The sequence below is a fragment of the Zosterops lateralis genome (genome assembly GCF_965231275.1).
Source record: "Zosterops lateralis genome assembly, chromosome: 2".
NCBI lineage: Eukaryota > Metazoa > Chordata > Aves > Passeriformes > Zosteropidae > Zosterops > Zosterops lateralis.
Window position 1 is genome coordinate 109759733 of NC_139763.1, and position 14037 is coordinate 109773769.

The 14037-nt window shown below is 39.4% G+C and overlaps 1 long non-coding RNA gene across 1 annotated transcript in view; it reads right to left on the minus strand.

The window, feature by feature from the left end:
* The window catches only part of LOC310905858, a 484835-nt gene extending 477950 nt beyond the window's left edge, over nucleotides 1-6885 (minus strand). The window contains exon 1 of the long non-coding RNA XR_014589281.1: nucleotides 6623-6885. This is a non-coding gene — a long non-coding RNA (uncharacterized lncRNA). The remainder of the gene's footprint in view (nucleotides 1-6622) is intronic.
* Nucleotides 6886-14037: the final 7152 nt, after the last annotated feature.

Consider the following 14037-nt stretch of genomic DNA (forward strand, 5'->3'; position numbering starts at 1 on the left):
TGATACAAGGTGGCCAGGAAGACTTTCCTGAACTATTCCTTACCTTGCACTACTCATTTAAACAGGGAGCTGCTTAGCAGGACTGCTTCTCATCTGGCTGTCAGCCCAAGGAATTACTGAATTTCTGCTAAGGCATTTCAGTAGTTTTGGTTAGATATTTTAGCTGTAGAAAAATTACTTAGAATAGACCTAAATCTAAAATGTGATCCCAAAATCTCTGGCTCGCTGGTTGCCTACAGTGGTTTTTATTTCATATTTTTAGGGATCATGGGACTACTCCTGTTTGAAACAGCTCTGCCAGTAGCTGCAGCTGAAATCAGATCAAATGTCCACTATGGTAAAGAATTCTGGATACTTAGCACACAACCTCAAGATCAGGATGCTGTAGCTACCCTCCTCACAGTTTCTCCTGGAAAAATGAGAATAAAGACATTTTTATCTTTGGAGAAAGTTTAATAAGAAAAATATATATCCGTTTAGCTAAAGAAGAAGTGGATCGAATCATGTTTAAGTTATTCCACGTGTTTTTCTTATCTTCATTAATAAATAAAAAAATTACAAAAAAGCCCCAAATGCTCAACAATAGAAAAGAAACTTACAAAGAAGTAATAAATTTAAAAAATATCTTTGTTTAAATTTTACCTTTCTAATTATTTCTGGCTCCAAAATGACTCCATTTTTTAAAATTTTACTCCATTTTTTGAATTTTACTCCAAAATTACTCTGAGTAAAATTCAGAGAAGTAGAATTAAGCTTTTCATTCAAATACTGGAAAGCAGTCATAATCTTTTTTCCCCCAAGCTTCTTAAACCAGAGATTTCCAATCACTTTTTTTAACATAATAATTGGAAAAGCATTCACTTACTCTGTTTTTAATCTAGCTAGTAATGAGTTCACTCCAACTGCACATTGATTTTACTATGAAGGTCTCAAGACAACTGTAATTTTTAAAATCAGCCTAAGAATTTGGTATTATAAGAACACAATTCTAAAAAAAAAAATCCAAGTGAAATAACTCTATAACTTTTTAGAATAATAACTCTATATTTTTTTTAAGTTTAGCATTATTTCAAAATATGACATTTGGCAGTAAAAGCTTCAAGGCAAAAATTGCTGCCACAGCATGGCACAGCAGAGGGATATCTCTGCTTATCATGCCAGCAAACAGGTGAATCTCATCCAAAGATCTCTACAAACTCTCCTCAAGTGGTGGATCTGGGCCATAACTTTGCTAGGACCTTGTCAAACCATCCATGCTGTGCTTTTTATATTCCTACAGGACATCCCGTACACACTGGGTGGGTTTGGTTTTTTTTCTGGTTTCCCCAGGAGCAGCTGTGTCACTCCACTGTGGTTCTCCTAAGAAAACAGCATCCTGCACCTGTCTGTCCTTGGCAGAGAGCTGCAGCCTTGCTCTTCGCCTCCTCCTGGGTAGATTTTAGGGCAAGGACACAGCGTTGCTGTGTTGGAGCATTTGCTGCAAGCTGGAACTGATTCTCCCAGGGGCTGGAACAGAAATGTAGACTCAGTGATCAAGTGATGTGGGAGAAAAGCAGAAAAAAAAAAGTTGCCTCAAGTCTGCCCTGCTGCCTGCACACTGTCAGACCTTGTGGGAATTTTAGATTAAGTTTGCTGCTTGATTTTTTTTTTTTTTTTGCTAGTAACAGGAAAGAACAGTATCAGGCAATTTTACAAGTGTGGCTGCTGCACTGAAATATTAAAAATACTTTTTTTCCTTGTACTTTTGACCTGTGAGACAGGAAACTCCCTGTTCTGAGAATTAAAGCAGCAATGCAGTTTAGGCTTCAGCTGCGAGAAATGGAGAATTCTCCATATGACAATTGGTGGGTTAAGTATTTGTTTAAAACCAAAACCAACATAGGCAGCTAAATTGCACCATCTGGAGCAAGAGGCAGATGTAAGCATCTTTATTTAAGAATCAGTTTCTTATTATTCATAAAAGATGCATGATATTAATTCACTCTTTTTTTTTTTTTTTTTTTTTTTTTTTTGTCTCAGGGAACACCATTCATGGGAAAAAGCTTTGTATAGACATCTGGAATAGAAAATTCTTAATAATTTTACATAATAAATCCAGAAGAAATGCTAATTATTAATAGTCAGGATTGCTTAAGGATTTCAGAGTAGCTGACAGCCTGAACAAAGCACAGGCAGATGCTTTAGACAGGCTGCAAGAAAGACTGATAATTATAAGCAAAGCCAGAGAAGTGACCTTTTATTGTGGCAGGAACTGCAGCATCACCACACTCCTCACCACCACACACTGCCCAAATTAGACCCATCCATTGACTACACCTAGAGAACCTTGATTTCCAGCTGGTCCTCTGTACCTTTCAGCTTTCAGCTGAGCATTCAGTGCTTAAAATCATCCGTCATCTTCCAAATTTGATAGAGAAAGTGGTGTTTTCATAAGAATGCAGTCCTTTTATTTTCACAACACTAATTTGTTGTCAATGATTAATGAAATGGCGATCAGTTCTTACAGGGTTTGTTTGGCAAAATGACTTTATTCATTGAGTGTTTACAGAAAAGGAGCATATGAGAAATAATTCATATGTGATCCTCAGAAACTTTTTAAGCTCCATCCAAGTCCGTTCAAAGTGAATATATAAATATAAAGATAAAATAAGGCAGTTATCTATGTATATTCAGCCAGAAACAGACTATGATTTAGAGCCTCTTAGGATAAAAAATAATGAATGAAAAAGATTGCTTAATTAAACTGTAACATTAAGTTGTGCTCTTTTCTAAAGGTCCATCCAATTCTGTACAATTTTTTCCAGACAGAAGGCATGCAAAAGATAGATTATACTAACAGAAAGAAAGGAAAAAATTCAGTGAGACCAAGGCAATCATTAATAAAGCAACCATTAGTGCATTTATAGAGCTTTGATAGAGGAAGATGTAGGAAAATAAAGTGTTTTAAAGAAGCTGCCACCAAAGAAATATAGAAAAGTTTGATTTTGAACATGTGGTTATTTTTTTAATCTTAAGGACTATGATTTAGTTTTAAACATAATTTATGGTATTTGCAATTAAAATGTCTGCCTAAATGTACATTTTACTATCTATCCAAAGAAAGCTATCAGGTCAATTCTAACATACCAAGAAAGGCCAAAATTATTTGTTCCTCAGTGGATCTTTGTCTTTAGTGAACACGTAGCCAGCATCAGGAAGCTGGATTTATCATAGTTGAAAAATTAGGCCCTGGCAATCTGCTCAGTAAAATTTAATTTAGATTTAATTAGTGATGCACTGTAGTCAAGATACATGGCTTCAAGAATGTATCAGTTAAAGTATCAGTTTTTTAAAACTATCTGTGTATTTACTCATTGTCAGAAAAACAATTAAAATTCCTATTGTCACTGAAAAGTGATAAAAATCCAGGAGAAAGAAAACCTATCAACAGGTTTAAAAGGTGCCTCAATGGTCTCAAACTGCTTTCATAATCATTTAACTTTAATTAGTATTTTTGAAAACAGAGATGTTCAGCATGGTACAACTTTCTTCTGAGTTGAAAAAACAGTTAGAAATTGATCTTTGCCCTACATGTTGACACAGCTTTGTCTGGTGGTCTGAGAATCCTGTAATGACAGTGGAGTCACTGAGGAGCATCTCTAAACCCAATACTTTTTTCCTCTAAGACAATGATGCTAGAGTTCTAGCGTTTTGCTCTTGCAATATTGTTTCTTTCAGTGGTGTAGTAGAATTGGGATATCTGCAGCTCATTTCTTGATTGCAATTATATCTTTTTCGTTACCTTTACGGGCTTTGCTGCCCATGAGTAGCATGTGGTATTGGCTAAGGAGATGAGGCTTTAATGAGATATAGAACAGGCTGACAAAATGCATGTTCAGTTGCAATGACACGTTTGTGTTGGTAGCATGTGATGTTGTGAAATTCAATTCCTGACAGGACAATGCAAAGAAATGCACTTCAGCAAGCCCATAGTCATCCAGCTTGTCCTCCAGGTTGGTCCAGGGGACAGGGCAAGTGGGAGGCTGCTGGAAGGGAGGAGGGAGGGGTTGAGTTTCTCCCTGTTCTGCTGTACAATTTCATAAAGTAATTTCATCCTGTTTCTCAGATTTTGTACAATGACACAATGAGGCACACTATTGCTTACTTGAATGACCGGTGTTGCAAAAGCATCATCCAAAAGCTGTTGCATCTGTCTTAGACCCACAGATTTTCAAGCAGCTAAACAATAAAAACAATCAACAATCGACTGTGAGCGATGCGTGACTTGCTGCAACCTGGAGCCATGCACACTATTTAACCGGCATGAATGAAAATCTTCCATCTGGGAATACAAAATCCAGTCTTCTCTTCAGCTCAGACAGAGGCTGTTGAGCCTGCAGAAGGAAACAGATAGCAGCACCCCTGAGTATCTCTGACACTTTGACTTTCGTGCTTGGACTCCCAAATCACCCATTTTTTGTAAGGAAGAGTAAAAGCAATAACACTAATAATATTGTTGTGAGTAGCTCACAAGGTTTGGAAGGGTTTGGTAACATCATTACTCTGCCTTGGGAGAGATTAAAGAAATTAAATGTTAGATTCCTAGCCAAAGAATACAGATCCAACAGACATAACCTAGGCTGGCATCATTTGATGGGTAAAATGAAGCTATAAGTGTTCCATTAAGATTGTTCCTCTTGGGTCTTTCTAACGCTCCCCAAGCTTCCTCTTGCCCTCCTCCAAATGCAGAGAAATACACGTTAGAAAAGTAAAGCATGTAAACAACTTGCTTTCCTACCATGCCTTGGTAAAACAGCCAGTTAATTTAAAAATTGCAGCTTTAATCCACTCAGCCTTCCCAAAGCATCCTGAGTCTCATGGTGCAAATACATTTTCTAAGAAAAAAAATTTATATTTTATCTCTTTATGAAGGGTTTATTCATGTTTGTTTAAGCTTGACAGAATTTGGAAAGCAAAAGGCAAGAAAAACTTGCAGTCCAAGTTATTGACAAAATGCATTTGTCAGGTACAAGAATTTTCTAGGAAATACCCCTAGATCTGAACTAGAAATAATCTCAAAAATATTCAGTATTATGTGATTTTAAGGTAATCCAGATCTCTTTGTGAAGTTCATGGGTTGTTTTTCATATCTGTTGTAGAACTTAAACTAAAATCTAATCCTAGACGCAAGTTACCTTTTAGAACAGATCTGAACCAAGAGAGAATCATTACAATTCCAGTTGTAGTATACTTGAGGGAATAAAAAAATCTGCAGAATTAGCCACGACATCATCCATAACACACCTCCACGATAGGTGACCCGCATGTGAGTGAGGGCAGATGTTCTTAAGAGATCTTTAAAGTAGATTACTCTGGCAATTCAGCTCCAGGAGCTGAACATCAGCTGGCTCTGGTTATCACAGCAGATGCCAAAGTGAGTTTTGCACCAGGATGATCTTCAGGATGCCTTCAGCACTCAGACAGCTCCGCTGTGTCCCACAGTGGCTGTGGACACACATTTGTGCTGTGTCTTTTACTAGTGTTGCACTCTGTTAGCTGCTTCTTGAAAGACAGGTATCTCTGTCCTCATGCTACTAGCAGGAGAAACTTTCTTGTGCTTGGCTGAGCAAAAAGACAATGATAACATCTTCTTACAGCAGTGATGGAGCAAAAGGGAAAATCAGTTCTTGTGAGAGTGGAGTGATACAGGTTAACAGGTGGCCAGACTCCTATAAACCATGTGTTAATGTACCAATCTCTGAGGGTCCAGCTCTTGTAGATTGGCTTAAAATAATCTTAGTGAGACTGCCCTTCACAGGTGTTTTGTAAAGCATAAGGTTTAATAAAGAAAAGTAACAAAATAACAAATGTTTCAGAAAGCAAAAGAAAAGCCGCACAGAGGTGACTGACAAAACTTCTGACACCCTGCTAGAAACACCCCAAAAAGCCTCTTACTTTCTTTGGGCTCCTTCCCAAATACTGAACATTTTAGGAGGGACAATTTGGCTTGCAGCCAGCATGGAGAGGTACAGGATGTGAAGAACAGTGAAAAGGTTCAATAGATGGTTCTCCCTTGGCACTGAGCCAATCACTGTCAGAACCCCAAAGAAACTCCTGGGTGCTTTTCCTTAATGAGAAATGCAAGGGGTGAGTCTTAAACTTTTCCCTATGTGGAAAACACTTGCTGGGGGTGTGGGGTGCATTACCACAGTGGAGGATTTTCAGGGTACAGTTTGGCTGGTATGATTCTGCCGAGTTCTGCAGGCTGGATTGACACACAATGGGGACACTCTTCCCCTGAGCTATCTGAGCACACTTTCCCTGCCAAGGCTCCACCCTGGCTAAGCTGCCATGGGAAGGCCAGGCAGGAATCAGGACAGGCAATCCAAGCCCCAGGGGCTCAGAATTGAGATTATCCCCAACTCAGCTGATGTTATCTCCTCATGGAGTGGTAAGGCCCAGAGAACACCCTTGCTATTTCCTACGTGCAGTTTGTTTTTAGAAGTCCTTTGGACTCGTGGTGCCTACTGTTTGTGCATTTGCTTTTGGCAGGGAGCTGTTAGGATCAATAAAGATTTGTGGAGACTTGCTGTTTCCATGCCAGCTACTTTCTGCAAAATATGATTTTCCCATCTTAGGGCACAGAAAAAAAAAAAAAAAAAAAAAAAAAAACCAAAAAAAAACAAAAAAAAAAAAAAAAAAAAAAAAAAAAAAAAAAAAAAAAAAAAAAAAAAAAAAAAAACAAAGTGTCTTTGAAATCGTTCAGAGACCAAGGATCTGAGCAGAAGCCTGTGTGGATCTGACAGTGTGGGAAGATGATTGGAGAGGGAGCTGAAATATCCAGCTCGGCAATTTTATTCGTACTTGCTCCCTTGTACTCCCTATTCACACTTCTCCCTGCTGGCACACCCTTATTTATCTCTTACCTTGAGCCAAAGATATTGTGCTATTCTCAGAGAAATTTTCCAAAGGAGCTGCAGCGTCTCCTTGAGATGATGGATCCTGGTAAAAAGATGCCTTTGTTCACTTGGTTATGCACAAAGCATCATCTGTTTCTTCCTAATAGGTTTTTCTTCTAGGTAAAGTCTTTTAACAATGAGAATTAGAAACAAATTATATTCAGCTATTCAGACCTTGCAAGGGAAGCACAAGGACTGTCAGCCTTTTGCCTTTGCCTTTTTCCTTGTTTGAGAAGCAGGCTACAGGACAAATGCTGCACTGTGCCCTCTGCTCCCAAGTACATGAATGGTAATTTTATATATATATATATGTTATATATATTTAAAAATAGCTACTGTAATCTGCATAATACATATGTATATTTTGTTTGTAAATGTTTCCAGTGATATCAAGATAGCAAAGCATATGGTAACAGGCTTTTTCAGACCATTTAGCCATTGCTGTGCCTGAAAGGAAAGATTGTATATCTGGGTGATTTTTTTTTTTTCCACAGTGAACAGTAGGTCTTCAATTATTTTCTCACTGTCTTTATTTGGGCAATTTTCACCTTTACAGGTTTTTGCAGGATGGGGATTGCGTGTCTATACTATGGGAACATGATTGTCCATGAGTGTGGTATCAGGACAACTATGTGCTCAGAAATTAATTTTGCTTTTTATTACAGGGAAGGACAAAGAAGAACAAAACTTTGGGAAAGAGTTTCCCTCATTAAATATTTACCATTCCAGCTCCAGATTCAGGAAAGGTAAGCTCTGAGTCATTACTTTTTATTTTTAGTATCCAATCTACTTGGAAATGAATGGAATGCAGTAACCTTCAAATCCCTTCAGAAGTTGTGAGTTACATGAAATCATTTATTTGAAAAGCACCACGAAATAATGGAGGGTGCATTGAGCTGGCCAGGTTCTAAAGGCAGGGAGGGCTACAGGGGTGGATGCTCTGAGAAGCTGCTGGAAGCTTCCTCCATGTCCAGCTGAGCCAATTCCAGGTGCCTCCAGGATGGACCCACCCTACCAAGGCTGACCCTACCAGTGACAGTGATTTTATGCCTTGGGGATAACATATTTAAGAAGGGGGGAAAATGTCTACAATGACAGCCAGAGAGGAGAGTGAGAATGTGTGAGAGGAGCAGCCCTGCAGACATCAAGGTCAGGGCAGAAGGAAGGACAGGAGGTGCTCCAGGCATTGGGGGATGAGATCCCCCTGCAGCCCCTGGTGAGACCATGGAGAGGCAGCTGTGCCTCTGCAGCCCAGGGAGGGCACAGGGATGCAGAGATCCACCCACAGCCCTGAGAGGACCCATTCTAGAGCAGGAGGATGCCTGGAGGAAGCTGTAAACTCCATGAGAGGCCCGTGCTGGAGCAGAGTCCTGGCAGGGACCTCGACCCTGTGCAGAGAGGAGTCTGCACTGGAGTTGGTTTTCTGTCAGGACTCATGGTCCCACAGAGGACCCATGTTGGGGTAACATATTCCTAAAGGACTGTAGCCCATGGGAAGGATTCACATTGGAGAAGATTATGGAGGGCTGTCTCTTGTGGAAGGGACAGGGAACACGGAGAGTGTGAGGACTGCTCCTCCTGAGGAGGAGGAAGGTGTGACAGAGAGGTGCTAGACTGATTTCAGACTCTATTCCCTGACCCTCTGCAATGCTGGAGGGGAGGAGGTTGAGCAAATTGGGAGTGAAGGTGAGCCTGGAAACAAGAAAGGGGTGGGGGGAATATGTTTTAAGATTTTTTTTTTTTCTCATTGTCCAACTTTGATTTGATTGGCAATAAACCAAACCAATTTCCCCAAATCAAATAGTTTTGCCCATGACAGAAATCAATTTGTGATTCCTCCCTGTCCTTATCCCAATCCATGAATCTTTAGTTATATTTTCTTTCCCCTGTCCAGGTGAGGATGGGAGTGAAAGAGTGGCTTTAGTGTGAAAGTCTCCTGGTCTCCAGGCATGGTCAACTTACAACAGAGTTGTTGATTTGGAAATGTAAAGCACCTTATTCCTGCATATACCCAGTTTCTGACTCCACTTTTCCCATATTTAAAATTAGAACTCTGGAGAGAAGAATATGAATCGATTTTGTGAAATTGTTTCGTGTTAATTTAAAATGATCAGCTAGCACAGCAGTAATGATCACAGAGGATTGTTCTTCTGAAACAAAGATAACATATCATTGATCTGGTGCTTCAAAATTCATCAGAGACTTTTAAGGCCACAAGGGAGTGTTTTGATCAGCTAGGCCTGACTTCTCCCACATGAGAAGCAAAGAGAATCTCACTAACAATTCCTGCACAAATTGTGCTTCTGGACAAAGACAATACTTTTGTTTGCAGGGGCTCCTTAAAGTGAAAAATAAGGCTTTCTGTCCCAAATTTCAGATCACTTTAACTTTTTTTCAAAGCACAGCTGAATAATTAATTTAATTTTATCTCTGACTTGAAGTATTTATTAAAATAATGAATGGACTTCTAGGAGTGAATGAAAGACACGAGTTATCTGTGTGCACTTTTGAGTAAAAAAACTGAGGCAAAAAACATAATAAAATGCTGAAGTATTATCATTCCACTGGAGACATAAACAACCATGCCACAGAGAGAAATGCAAATACAGAAAAAAATGGCTAAAGTCATAATCCAGTGAAACATTGACATGTGCCTGTGACTCTAAATAATGTGAGAAGCTTCACCAAAGGCAAAGAGAGTGTTAAAAGTTTCAGGAGACATAGGCATGCCTGTAAGTGCTTTAGTAGATTTAATTTGAAGGGCCTAGTCAAAATCATTAATATCTCTTAGCAAGGAGGTAGAACAGAGTTTATGAGCTCAGTAAAATAAATTACAAAACAGAAAGAACTATAAGAAAAATCTCCTTTTCAACAGTGATGTTTGTGATATTAGCTAAGGATCAACCTCAAATGAGGCCCTCACAGTGCAGTATAATGCACTTCAGGAAGCACTAGGTGCTACTGGCTCTGCAGAACATTCAAGCTAAAAAGAATGCCCCTTTTTCAAGAAAAATTCTCTTCCTGTTATTTTATTGTTTGCCATATTATTTCCTCTTATTATAGTCTTGCTGGTATTCTCAATTAGGCTGTTTTTCCCCCAGTGCAGAAGCCTTCGGTTTGCATTTCTCAGCACCCAGAACCACCCCTGAAGAAAACAGGGCAGCAGCCCTGCAGGTGGGATATACCATAATATCTTTTCAAAGGCTGAAGTGCTTTATTTTTGAAGAAGCCAAAGTCCATAATTGAACAGAGTTGCCATGATTAAAATGCAATTAAGGTTGTGAAGCCCTTGAGCATCTTAAATTGTGGCATGATACAATATTTATCAGGCTTCAGGACACATAATCACATCTTTGGCCATCCAGCCATGTTTTCCTTTTTCCCTACGCAAGATTAACCCTCTCTCACAGTTTGATGCAGCTAAACTTATCACTTCTGTATATGACACCTTAACCATTCTGAGGTGGAAGAGTAAGGACTAGAATTGCACAGAAGATAAGCCAATGAAGTGACAAGAAAACACCCATGCTTAAGCATTAATTTAAAAAGATGCCTTTTTTTTTTTTTTTTTTTTTACTGTTAGTGAATAATGGAGCTAATATAAAATTCTGACAGGCATAAACCTATTGAATAATTCTGATACTGCAATCTACAGGTGACTCACAAGCAATAAATTGAATGATGTTAGTTTTATGCAAGAAATAATCTTTTAAAAGTCATAAAAAGGCATATGTATAATTCATATGGTCAATATTTGAGGTATTTTGAAGGTAAGTTCACACATTTCTTGTGCCTACATGCACGTGGTTTAAAAAAAAAAAAATAAAGGAAGAAATGACCTTCAGTTAAAAACTTGGCAACTAGCTCAAATTCTGGTTCTAAATTTGACTTTGTCATGTCTGCTTATTAAGAATTTAATTCATCGCCTGGGAGTCTGCTCTGAAATACCAGTGTCTATCATAAATGCTCAACAGTTTTTCAACGTATCAGCTTCCAGACATTGTCACAGGACCAGCTCCAATGACTAGGTCAAATTCAGGTGTTGGCAGATGACACTGCGGGCTCTAATGATAGTTTGTGAATCTGTTGAGGAACTGTGGTTCAAAAGATTTACAGTTATTTTGATTTTTTTGGTCACATTTAGGAGCTGATTCAAGAAGATCTTGTGACCTGTACCTAAATTACAACAAAAGGTCACCACCCTTGCAACAGACAGCCTTAATTAGCTGTTAGAAATGCTGTCCTGAGTTTCCCAGTTTTGTTTGTTTTTCCAGGTAGGAAAACCTGTTCTGAAGGGGAAACAAATACAGCAACTATAGAAATACCTGTCTGTAAGCAGAGCAGATTTTTACATTTAGACACTTAGTAACGTTTAACAGATTTTTGCATGCTGTGATATTATTGCTTATAGCTTCATGAAGGCAGTAATGCCTGTACTCATCAGTTGGTCTGTCTGTCTAAACCAGACAACAGAGATCAAATCCAAAACTCCTTCCAAATTCAAAAGAAGGGGCTTTGAAGTAGAGAAATTTTCCCAATAGCTCAGCAGAATGAGGACTAGAGATGCTACTGTGTTTTAGAGCTGAAGACTCACCTTCCAGTGTTACCAATGCAATTACCACAATTTCCAAACAGTAGCTACAACAGCAGCACAAAAGAGAATTAATTGTACCTGTTGTACACAGCCTTAAAATAGAAAATTTGTTTTGTTGGAGAGGCAAAAAAATCTCCTAAAATGAGGCCGTAAAAGACCATCCTAATTTCTATCTAATCCTGCTCCTGCTGCTTCTTGTTAGCATTATTCATCTTCACATTGGCTTTAGGAGAGCAGCATGAGCCTCTTGCCCCTTCCCTTCCTTTGCCTTTTGCCTCCATAAGCTCAGCCACCACTGTGGGAGTTTCACAGGTTCTCCAGGCAGTGCTTTCCAACACTTGTGGTAAAAGCATGAGGCAGAGAGAAAAGCTTCCCATGTTAAAGACATATTTAGGAACCATTTTGAGCCAGGGAGCAGCTTTAGGTGGACAAAACATATGGGGGATGTAGAGGAGGGTAAATGCTATTTGACTACACAGCTGAAAAATGATTGTTTGTTTCTGAAGGGGGTGGGCTTGATAATGCCAATCCCTTTTTTTCTGTGTCTGCAATGCAGAAGTTTCTCTGTGCTGATCTTGGCACTGACATTGAAATTGATGTGTGGCCTTTAGGTAAGTCACTTAATCAATGTGTTTGCAAAATGAGGGTAATAACATTTATTTGCCTGCCTGAAATGGATGTAGTAGGGACAGACTGGTTAGTGATGTGAAATGCTATTTACTAGTAATTGCGAGTATTATTATGCTGTGGACTTAAAGCCCTCCTTGACTGGTAATTGAAATAGCTGAAGAACCAAATAAAAGTCTGAAATGTAAAGGTGACAGTGGTTTCAGCTAAGGTGGAGCTGGTTAACCTGCTTCTTTTCATGGAGCTAATTATGCTTTAACTGTGGCAATATACATCAAAAATGTTTTGAGCATGTACCTGCTCTTACTCAGAAACAGAATGAGAGGAAATATTGTGGGATTCATATTTGAGTCACTGGGTAAAGCACCATTGACAATGGATCAAGGGAGAAGCTGGGTATAACACAGAAAAATACATGTTCAAGCCTCTGTTCTGGGATGCAGGTGCACTCAGGTGTCCTGAGAGCAGGATGAGCAGTGTAGATAAGACAGAATTAGATGCATCATTACCATTTTCAACCCAATTAACATTCCTGCTCTTCAGGATTAAATAAGGTCTGTAACTTGCCTTTTGGTATGGCAGACTGAAAAAAAAGAAGTCCTAAGGGTGAGAAGAATGACTAATGCTGTAGAGCAGTATGAAGCAGATTAGGAAATGAATTACAGTAAACTGTGTTATCTGTGAGCTGGGCTTTGAGAACTCTTCTGAGGCCTCAGACTGCCCCCTTTCTCCCACAGATATTTCTCTGAGAGGAACATAAGATAGTTGCCTGGGGTGGCTAAAGAACCAGGTCCTTCCAAAAAATTTCTTTTTCCCATTTGTAATACTGCTAAGAATCATCCTGTTACAAACAATCATGTTTAGTCGATGCAGTAGTTAAAATAAACCTAGGCTGAGGTTTCTCTGACAGCTAATAATGGAGTCATAATTTGATCTTTCCTTATGTTGAGTGAAAGCAAACCAGCAGGGTAAGTGCCTCTGACTTGACTAGAACTTGGGGAAATAACTGCCTCAGGAATGTTACACATATCTCACTTCAGCTGCTTAATATTTTCATGGTGAATTTGCTTGGAATTTATCAAGGAAGCAGGGACTCAGACTGTGATTGGCAATATTTCCAAGAATACATCAAGAGCTGAAAAAAACGAAGTGGTGGGATTGTTAACTGAGGAATGACTTACTTTGCCTTTTTGCAGTTTACAGCCTTGCTTTCCAAATTTAAGTTTTCCAATCCAAGCTCAGGGCAAACCCAGCCAGGTGGCTGCATCTCCAGAGCACACAGTGATGAGGGGGCATCCGTGGCTCTTGGCAGTACTGCTTGGCAATGCTGTTGGCAGGATGGCTTCTCCTGCATGTACTGGAGTGGATAAACTTTCCACCAAGCTACAGAAGGAGAAACATTTTGCTTTCTTCTGTAAAACAGTTCTTGGAGAAATCAGAAGTTCCCTGCACAGTGGTGCGGCACCCAGAGGGAATTGTCACACAGAGGCAAATCATCCTGTGTTAATAAGGGTAGAAACAGAGAGGTGCCTCTTTGGGGCTCATCAAAACCTGCTAGCTGTAGGACACTCAAAGTAGGAAGAGTCAGATGTACTGAAAGCCAGACATTAAAGGGATACACTCATGAGAAGGAGATTTTTATGCAGAAATAAAGAATATGGGATGCTGTAGGCTACTCAGGTTCAAAGGAGGGTGTCTCAGGGGAGTTCTGCTGCAGTAATATGTGGGCAGAGCCCTGTCACTCAGAAAGACTGCAATGAAGAGATTAGGCAGAGCAAGGGCCAGCAACTGCTCTGATCCCATGGGAGACAGTGCTACTGGATATAAAGGCACTGCTGTCTGCCAGACAGTGAATACTCAGAAGCATTTCTGGGAATA